The 8492-nt window shown below is 43.9% G+C and overlaps 1 protein-coding gene across 1 annotated transcript in view; it reads left to right on the top strand.

Moving 5' to 3' along the window:
- The first annotated feature begins 2417 nt into the window (after window positions 1-2417).
- The window catches only part of RNF2 (ring finger protein 2), a 29340-nt gene continuing 23265 nt past the window's right edge, over window positions 2418-8492 (top strand). Inside the window, exon 1 of the mRNA XM_036342824.1 lies at window positions 2418-2680. The gene's annotated coding sequence lies outside the window, so the exon portion shown is untranslated. The remainder of the gene's footprint in view (window positions 2681-8492) is intronic.

The raw sequence follows: 8492 nt of genomic DNA, 5'->3' as shown, positions 1-8492 counted from the left end.
AGCAAGCCTCTGGAGGAACTAAATGCAATCTTGATAGAAATTTCGGCTCTTAAGTAATAACAGTGAGAAGTAAACCAAGCTCATTCTATTTCCCATACGCATTGGGATCAAAGATTCCCCGTCTTTCACTCTCTTAACACCTAATTCTTGAGCATCTAGGATATGTGCCAAACATCGTGCTTATTCTCTAGGTGTACACTGATGGGCAAGATTTCTGCTCTTAAGGAACTAATGTCCTAATTACATAAGTTACACTAATACCTTTATTCCAAGCATTTGGTAAAGTGTAGGCACATAATAGATGCTCAATAAAAGTTGATTGAGCTGAACTAATCTCCCTAATTTTGTAGCATTACACATCGCAGACAGCCAGTAGAGAGGCAATGCTGTGATCAGAGATGCTTACCTAATTCACTGTGTGATTAACAGGTTATTGCTTCTGAAGGGAAAACATATTTTTCCTTGTTTTTTGAGGGGAAAAATATTTTAACCAGAGTTATCTAGTCATCCACCTATGTAGTGTTAATGTAATGTTTTCCTACTTAAAATATAATTATCACTTCTAATGAATACTTTGGGAATATGGTGAACAATACTAATATCAACCACCCAGAACCCCTATTGTGCTCACAGGTGTTGTGAAAAAAACTCCAAGTTTCATTTTATAACACTGGATCTCTTGAGTGACTTCCAGAAAGTTATGCTTGCCTAGCATAAACTTGCCTAATTAATATAGCCATAGGGCCAAGCTTTTGAGTAAGAGATAATATAGATAATATGAGTTCCATTAATGTATCAGTAGTATCTTCCATATTAAGGATGCTAGCCCGAGGTCTAGCTTTTTAATCACACTTATTCCAGATATCCCATACGTTTTCCATTTTCCCACTAATTCTCATGTGAATCTTTTTTAAGTACTATATTTAACTTTCATCCATAAAGTTCCCGCACTTTCTACAAATAATCACTTTTCCCAACACCAATTGACTTTCTTAATCTAACTGCACATCATTATTTTCATAAGCATTTTAACTAGAGCAAAATACTTTGAATTATGAAGATCTTTCATTGAACTACACATGCAGTCATCATAAATAAAGACGGGAGATGCTTCTGCACTTGCATTATTTCTAGAAAGTTGACCTTACTGGAAGGAAGAATTAGAAGCATTACTGATTATTTTTCACATTGGAGGAAAGGCTTCACCTGGAAGAATCTGAGAATTGTACTTTCTTATTTAAAGCTCTAGATAGCAGGTGAAAGTTTTCAAGTCACTGAAATAATAATGCTTTGCTCTTACTTTAATGGATTGACAGGATATACAACGCATGTCTTTAATATTTTAGATACTTAAATCCTAGTTCTTTAGGAAATCATCTGAACACACCACCTGAAATTGATCCTTTTCTTTTCCAAGATCCTAAGTAAATTCAAGCCACTTATTTGGCATTGCTTGTAGAGAGCTTTAGAGAGTTCGAAAGCTGGAAAGGACCTAAAAATCATTCAACACGATCCTCTCATTTTGCAAATAAGAAAAAATAAATCCAGAGGAGTTATGTAATTTACTGAAGTCCCATAGTTAGAGACACATTGAAGGCCATAAACCTAGCTTGCCCAATTCCCAGTGCAGCCCATTCCTTTATGCCATCCATGAGTGCCCCGCTACTGTTGACTTTTGGAAGAGAACTTTACATCTCACCAATAGTAGTACATCTTGAGATCAGGGAACTCTTTTACTTCTTTGTTACTTCTTCAGTGTATAGCTTAATTTTTGTGCACTTTATATAATTTTTTGTAGACTAGTTGGTTGTGTTTTAGGTAATGATTACAGGTATTTAACCTATTCTTACCAGTATATTCTCAGGTTCAGAAGGTAATACTGGAAGGGGCCAAAGAGGTAGGAATCAAAGAGCAGCCAGGTAAATAGCAGGTGCTGATGAGAACGCTTACAGACGTCCCACGATATGCTTTGAGAACTGAAGGTCATTTTCCCCGGGATCATTGCATCTTGCAGGTCCAGCGTGCAGGGTGGAAAGTGTGTCTTTGCTGAAAGGGGGCGGCAGGGTGCCGAAGTTCAGGGGAAGTCCCGGAGGTGAATGCCCGAGGAGGATTGCTGAGGGGCGTGCGGTGCAAGAGGGGGCGGCCAGCTGGGAGCTCAGCTCGCGGCGCACGCCCCCCCGCCGGCCCGGGAAGCAGGACGGATGGGCCGAGGTCGGGGAAGGCTCAGCGAGCAGCCGGACGAGAACGAGGTGGCGCCGTCATTGCCCGGGGCTGCGTGGGCCAGCGGCGGGCGGGGGGCGTGGCCGGCGGCGGGCGGGGGCGTGGCCGGCGGCGGGCGGGGGCGTGGCCGGCGGCGGGCGGGGCGGGGCGGGGCGGCGGCTCGGGCCTCCAGGCCAGCACGCGGCGGCGCTCCCGCGCCAGCACGTCTCCGTCCCCGTCCCCGTCCCCGTCCCGCGCCTCCGCCCCCTCGCTCGCTCCTTCCCGCCCTCCCCGCAGCGCTGGCCCAGCCGGCTTCCCCTCGGTCTCTCATGAATATTGAGCGGCCCCTGTTGTAGTTCCCGAGCTCCATTGCGGAAGCCCAGGCTCGCCATATTGTGCGGCGGCGCCGGCGGCCGCGGCGGCTTGGACCCGAGTCTCGCTCCGGCCGCGGTCAACGGAGTCCGGGCTGGGGCAGGCGCCGGTGAGTGCGGCGGGCGGCGGGCGGCGGCGAAGGGCGCGGGAGCGGCGGGCGGGCCGGGCCGGGCTGCGGGCGGCTGACGGCGGCCAGGGCCGGGGGTGTGTGTGTGAGTGTCCGCGGGGGTGTGAGGGGAGATGGCGTCGCCGCCCCCGGCCGCTCTCGGAGCGGGGATGGCGGGGAAGGCGGCTTCTCATTGTTCCCGAGCCTTCGAGGGTCTTGGCGGGGGCGGCGAGTCGGGCTCGTGGCGGACCCCGGGGGCGAGGCTCCGGGATTCCTTCCTTGGCCGCGAACCCCTCGCGCCGGCTCCTCCCCGGCGGGGCCCCAGCCTCCCCGCGGCCCCTTCCCGGCGGCGAAAGGCGTGGAATGCGGGGGATTTCTCCGCGCTCGGCCCCTGGCGGCCGGGAGGGTGCGTCTCGGCCGTGGGGGCGGGGTGGGGGCGCTCTGTGCCAGGAGCCCCGTCCCCCCCGGGGTGCTGGCGTCGGGGTGCGGGGAGGCGCTCATGGGCGCCGGGGTTCCCCCGGGCCGCGGGGAGGATCCTGGGGTGAGAACCTGCCGGGAGTGCCGCCCGCCGGGGGAGCTGGGGGGAGAGGGTCTGCTGCTGCTTCTAAATCGCCAGGTCGACCCCGAAGACCGTGGGGGGAGGGGGTCTCGGCGTGTTTCTGCCGGGAGCTTCGGGGTTTGAGTCCTGTCGCTGACGCAGAGACCTGGGGGACCCGGTGTGGCCGGGGAGCCCTCGGCCCGGTTGTCAGGATAAGTTCCCTCCTTCACAAGTCGCCCCCCCTATTCCCGGAGGTGCTGTTCCTGCAAAGCGGTCACCAGTTTTGAGGTTCATTCCCGTTACCTGCCCGCCAAGGCCATAGTCCTAGTTAATGGCTTATCTCCTTGAAGCTTTTGGTCTGTTTGTTTTTTTTTGGGGGGGGGGGTGAATCTACTTTATGACCGTCAGAAGTTTTGGAGACTGTGTGCCTTTATGTGTGAACATGGCAGGTTTTGCAAAGAAATTTTGCTGGGAGGTGGGTAGGCGTGCATTCGGTTGCTTGAATGCTCACGACGCTTTATTTACTTCTTTTAAAAATTCAAACCGAGACGTGGGGTCCCCGCTTTAGACTGGGAAACTGGCGTGTGAGTGGTTCCGCATGACAGGGTCTACTTTTTGGCAGTTCCAGGAGGATGGGCTGAAACACTTAGCGTGATGGGGTAGATCATCTACCTTCCTCGCTGGTCCTGGGGTATGGTTGTTGAATATTTTAACAGCTCAGATGGGTGTTAGATCTTGGTTCTTAAGATGAATATTTGATCCTTTGGTTTATAAAGAATTTAAGTGGCAGCAACGCGGTTCGGTTATGTTCCTGGTTCCCCCCGAAGTTTCTGCTTTTGTCACAATCAACAGGTATCTTTTTAAAATCTTGATTTGTACATTGGTCGCACTTTCTAGCGAAATAATTGGTCGTTATGTGTAAGACTCCATTTTCCAGGGATAGTAGCACAAGCAAATATGGCCTCTCCCTTCTAGGGATTTGAGTTATTTCCTTGAGGTACCCTTGTGGAGTCCACGTTTGAGGTTAATTATAATAGGTGTGCGAGTGAAATGGAGATTTTTATGAAGGAAGAGCGCCTGAGTAGGCCAGTCCCCTTTGAGCATTTGAAAAATATGCTGATGGTCCTTCAATGTGCTGCATAAAAACATATTTCAAATTAGAACCGCTAACATGCTGCAGACAATGCAGACATTGAGAATTTTTTGGTTTTCTCGTGCCTGTGAGGAGCACTCTGACAGCTAGGTTCCTGGTTTGTATGGATAGAAATATAGAGCAGGTCAGCAAACATCTTTGGATGTCAGGTCTATCTCTTAATCTGATTTATTCATGATTTGTGTTTATATTATGCAGTCGTTGGATAAAGGTGATATATGTCTAATGAATAATATATAACCAGATGTTTCAGTGACAGTTTCATTTCTATACATTAGCAAAGAAGCATAATTCTTTCCAGCCAAGAGAAGTGAGTTAACATTAAAAAGCACTTTATTAAAATTATGACAGCATTTCTAGCATGACTTAAAGCACCTCATAATGTTGTAGCGCCTCATTTATTAAAGCTGGAGAAATTAAACAATGCATTACAGTTTGCAATTTTTTAAAAAAGAAAAATACCATGAGATTATGTATATTCTGCACACATACAGATCTATGCTTGATTTTCAATTAATATTGTTTATTATACATGCTGTGGGATACATACATTGTCATCAGACAGCAGTTATTTAATTTCCTGGGTGTTTTTTTTTTTCTTTGAAATCTCTGTTATCGTAGTAACTTATTGAATGTTTAGATCCCCATATAATTTTGGGTACGAAGGTACAGTAACATTTACCCTGTTCATTCCCTGAAGGTGCATCTATCCTGTATGTCCCCCCCCCCCCCCCCCAGTCTTTTCACTTTTTCTACCTAATATGTCACATGGGTCCTCAGGTGTCTCTTTTAAGTACAGTTTGGTTGATTTTACATGGATATGCTGACTGTGCTAATGCAACTCTTGGCACTGAAATAGAAGCTGGTGTTCCTATGTCCATAGGTAGGAGGTGGCTGTTAATCAGTTTTATGCTATGTGGAGGAACTCCCATGGAACTGACTATAGTTTTTCAAGTTTGAGATTCTTTTTACTTCTCTTTTGTCTTACAGATGGTAGGCAGCCGAAGTGGACTGATACTTGTCTGGGCCTAGTGATACCTCTTGTTGGATGCTTAGAACCTACATAAATTACTAAACATTCTTAGAAAGAGTCCTGTTGCTTGAATTGGCCTTCTCCCATTTCATTTAGAGAGTGTGTTAACGACATGTGTGCTGCTTCTTCATGTCTCCATTTTGTTATAATTCTTAAAAAATAAGTTTAAGTACAATGACATATTATTTTTGTTATTAACCTCAGAATAAATTGTTTAATGAAGTCATCTTATTAAGCATTTCATTAAAATATCAAAGCATTTTGGTCATTTGTTTTCAGAAGATGTGTTGCTTGTGGATTCCTGTGAGAGGGATTTCTTTTTGTTTCTGCTAAAGTGTGGAGCTGTATATTATGAAGAGGTTAAATTCTAAAGTCAATAAAATGAAAATCACATGTAGTAAAAAATTATGCTTAAAAATCCCTTAAGAAGGGAGAACAACATACCTGTAAGTTCAGCTCAGTTTTAGTGTTGGAACAGAGTGCTGTCTCTTTTGTTGAACACTAGAGAAGTAGTTTGCTTGCATTTAGAGGCCATGTTGAACAGCAAAAAAAAAAAAAAAAGTTTTTAAATATAACAGTCCCATTCAGAATGGTGTAATGCTCATACTAGGGGAGGCTTGTGGGAACTGAGATCAGGTCTACCGTCTCCCATTTTCTCTAGGCTGTGTCTGTAGTAAAAAGAGGTGGGTGTGCATACCTGGAATAACCTGCATTGTTTAAATTATTTCTCATCTCCTCTCTGTTTTCTGTGTTGTTGTTGTTGTTTTTTTTCTTTTCATCTTGAATAGTTTAAAGTATAGAAGTTAATTTTTGTGCTGCAACTTAACTGGCACAGATTTAAAAGGTTTTGACTTATCCTTTATAGAACAGATTTTTATCTATAGGAATAATTCCAAACGTTCTTTATCCTTCATTGAAATAGCCAGAAGGTATCTCAGAGGAGAGCAGTTAGAATCACCGTGTTTAATAATGTATTTGATGTCCAGTAAAGAAAACAGAAATTTCAATAGGTATTTCAACAGTGGTGATTTAATATAGGGAGTTGGTTAGATGGGTGTGAGAACATTACATTAGTCAACCTAAGAGCTCAGAGAAAAGATTCCATGGGCCTGGTTCTAAACTTTTGAGGAGGTCAGTGTTCAGCTGCTGATATGGCTAGTTCTGGGAGAACAGAAAGAATTTGGGGGCTGGAACCAGTTGCTGCTGTCAGCAATTGTAAGAAGTCCCTTCATCCTCTTCTTCCTTTCAAATCTTCGTTTAGTACCTCCATTGGCAAAGTCTAACGGGGAGCTCCTGGCAGAAGAGTAGCTTAGTATAGTTGCACAGTCTCAGCTCCCGCACCATAGATCAGAGGCTAGCATGGTAGTTTTGAAGTTAAGAATCAGTGAGTAAACCTGCACAGATAGCCTAGGTTAAAATACAGTAATTTAAATCGGGAATCCTGTCCTTACCTTGCCTGTTCAAAAAAACAGTTATTGATTATCATGTGTGGCTGTCCCTATGCTAAAGATTATGTATAGAAAAATGAACATGGTTTCTGGCCTTGGGGGATTTACGATCTGAATGGGGATGATAAATAGAAGACTGTACAGTGTGTTAAATGCAGTAACAGATGAGTGATGTGCTTTGCGAACCTAAAGGATATAGCAGCCTACATACCTCTTCTCTTCCAGCTAAACGTAATGACTACTCTTTTTATTTTGTCTCTTGATCAAATCCAACTTCATTTTTTCTGACTCTTCTGGTCAGCCCAGTACCTATGAAAACTATTTCTGATATGCCTCAATTTTGTCATGTAATCATAATCATAATTAGTTAGGCATTTCTCTGTGTTGCATTTATCTGGATTATGAAGACTGTCTCTCTTCACTTTTAGGCTAGCCAAGTACTGTGCACATAAAAGATATTCAAGGAATATTTATTTTTGTAGTGGATAATGGGAATTAAAATATTGATCATTACCTTTGCAACATTGTTTACTCCTTCCGAAGTCATAAAAAAATAGTTTGGGTAGAGTGTTATTTGATTTACAGATGTGAGAATTTAAAGAGTAAATAGTTAATTTAAACTGTGTAATACCAATAGCTGATTTAGAAATAGAACTTTGGGTTTCTAACGTGTTATATTCCAGAGCCAGCAACTTTGGCAGGGATTTCTTTCTTTTTCTTTTTTTTAAGTTAATCCTCATCTGAGGATATTTTTCCATAGATTTTTCGAGAGAGTGGAAGGGAGAGAGAGATAGAAACATCACTGTAAGAAACATGGATTGGTTGCCTCCTGCATGAACCCAGACCAGGGTTGGGAAATCTGCAACCAAGGCACATGCCCTTGATCTGAATCGAACCTGGGACCCTTCAGTCCGCAGGCTGACACTCTATCTACTGAGCCACACTGACTAGGGCATGGGATTTCATTTGATGACTAACAAAAATCTTCTACCTCTTTTATTATAGCCTAATCTTCTAAAATCTCACAGTTATTTCTGGGGGGAAAGAAAAGACAGAAGTCCCTCATTTTATTTTCTTAAATTAGACACATCATGTAGTTTCCTTTTACATTGTTCTTTTTAGTTGTCCACTCTTTATCTCCTTTTTTTCTACTCCCTGTATTAATTACCACTCCCTCCATTAGCTATTGTAAAATGCTCAAACTGCAATACTTCATTTTGATTTCTTTTTAGACGTGTCCTGCTTGCTTCCCGCCTACATACACACATTATGCTGATTTAACTTAAAACCAATCGATTTTTCACTTTAAAAAAGATGTATGCTTCTATGCCAGTAATTGCATTAAACCTCACTGTTTATACTATTTACTATATAGAGTCTAATTCAGTCTGGGACGTTGGTCTTGGAATCTAGCCAAACATTTTATAGAAGGTGTAGTGTTGAGTATAGTAGAAGGTAGGAGACTGCATTACAGAAGGTGTAGTGTTGAGGCTAGTAGAAAGTAGGAGACTTGGTTTCTAAGTCTGGTTCTACTACTAGCAAGAATGTTGGCTTTTCTGTTTTCTGTTAAAAGAAAAACAACACCACACTTGGTGGATGAAGCAGCCGTCATTGACATTCTAACTATAAGAAACAACGCACAG

The sequence above is a fragment of the Myotis myotis genome, unplaced genomic scaffold, assembly GCF_014108235.1.
Source record: "Myotis myotis isolate mMyoMyo1 unplaced genomic scaffold, mMyoMyo1.p scaffold_m19_p_18, whole genome shotgun sequence".
NCBI classification, from domain to species: domain Eukaryota; kingdom Metazoa; phylum Chordata; class Mammalia; order Chiroptera; family Vespertilionidae; genus Myotis; species Myotis myotis.
Note: the sequence above shows the minus strand (reverse complement) of the source record. Positions and strands in the feature narration are given on the sequence as shown.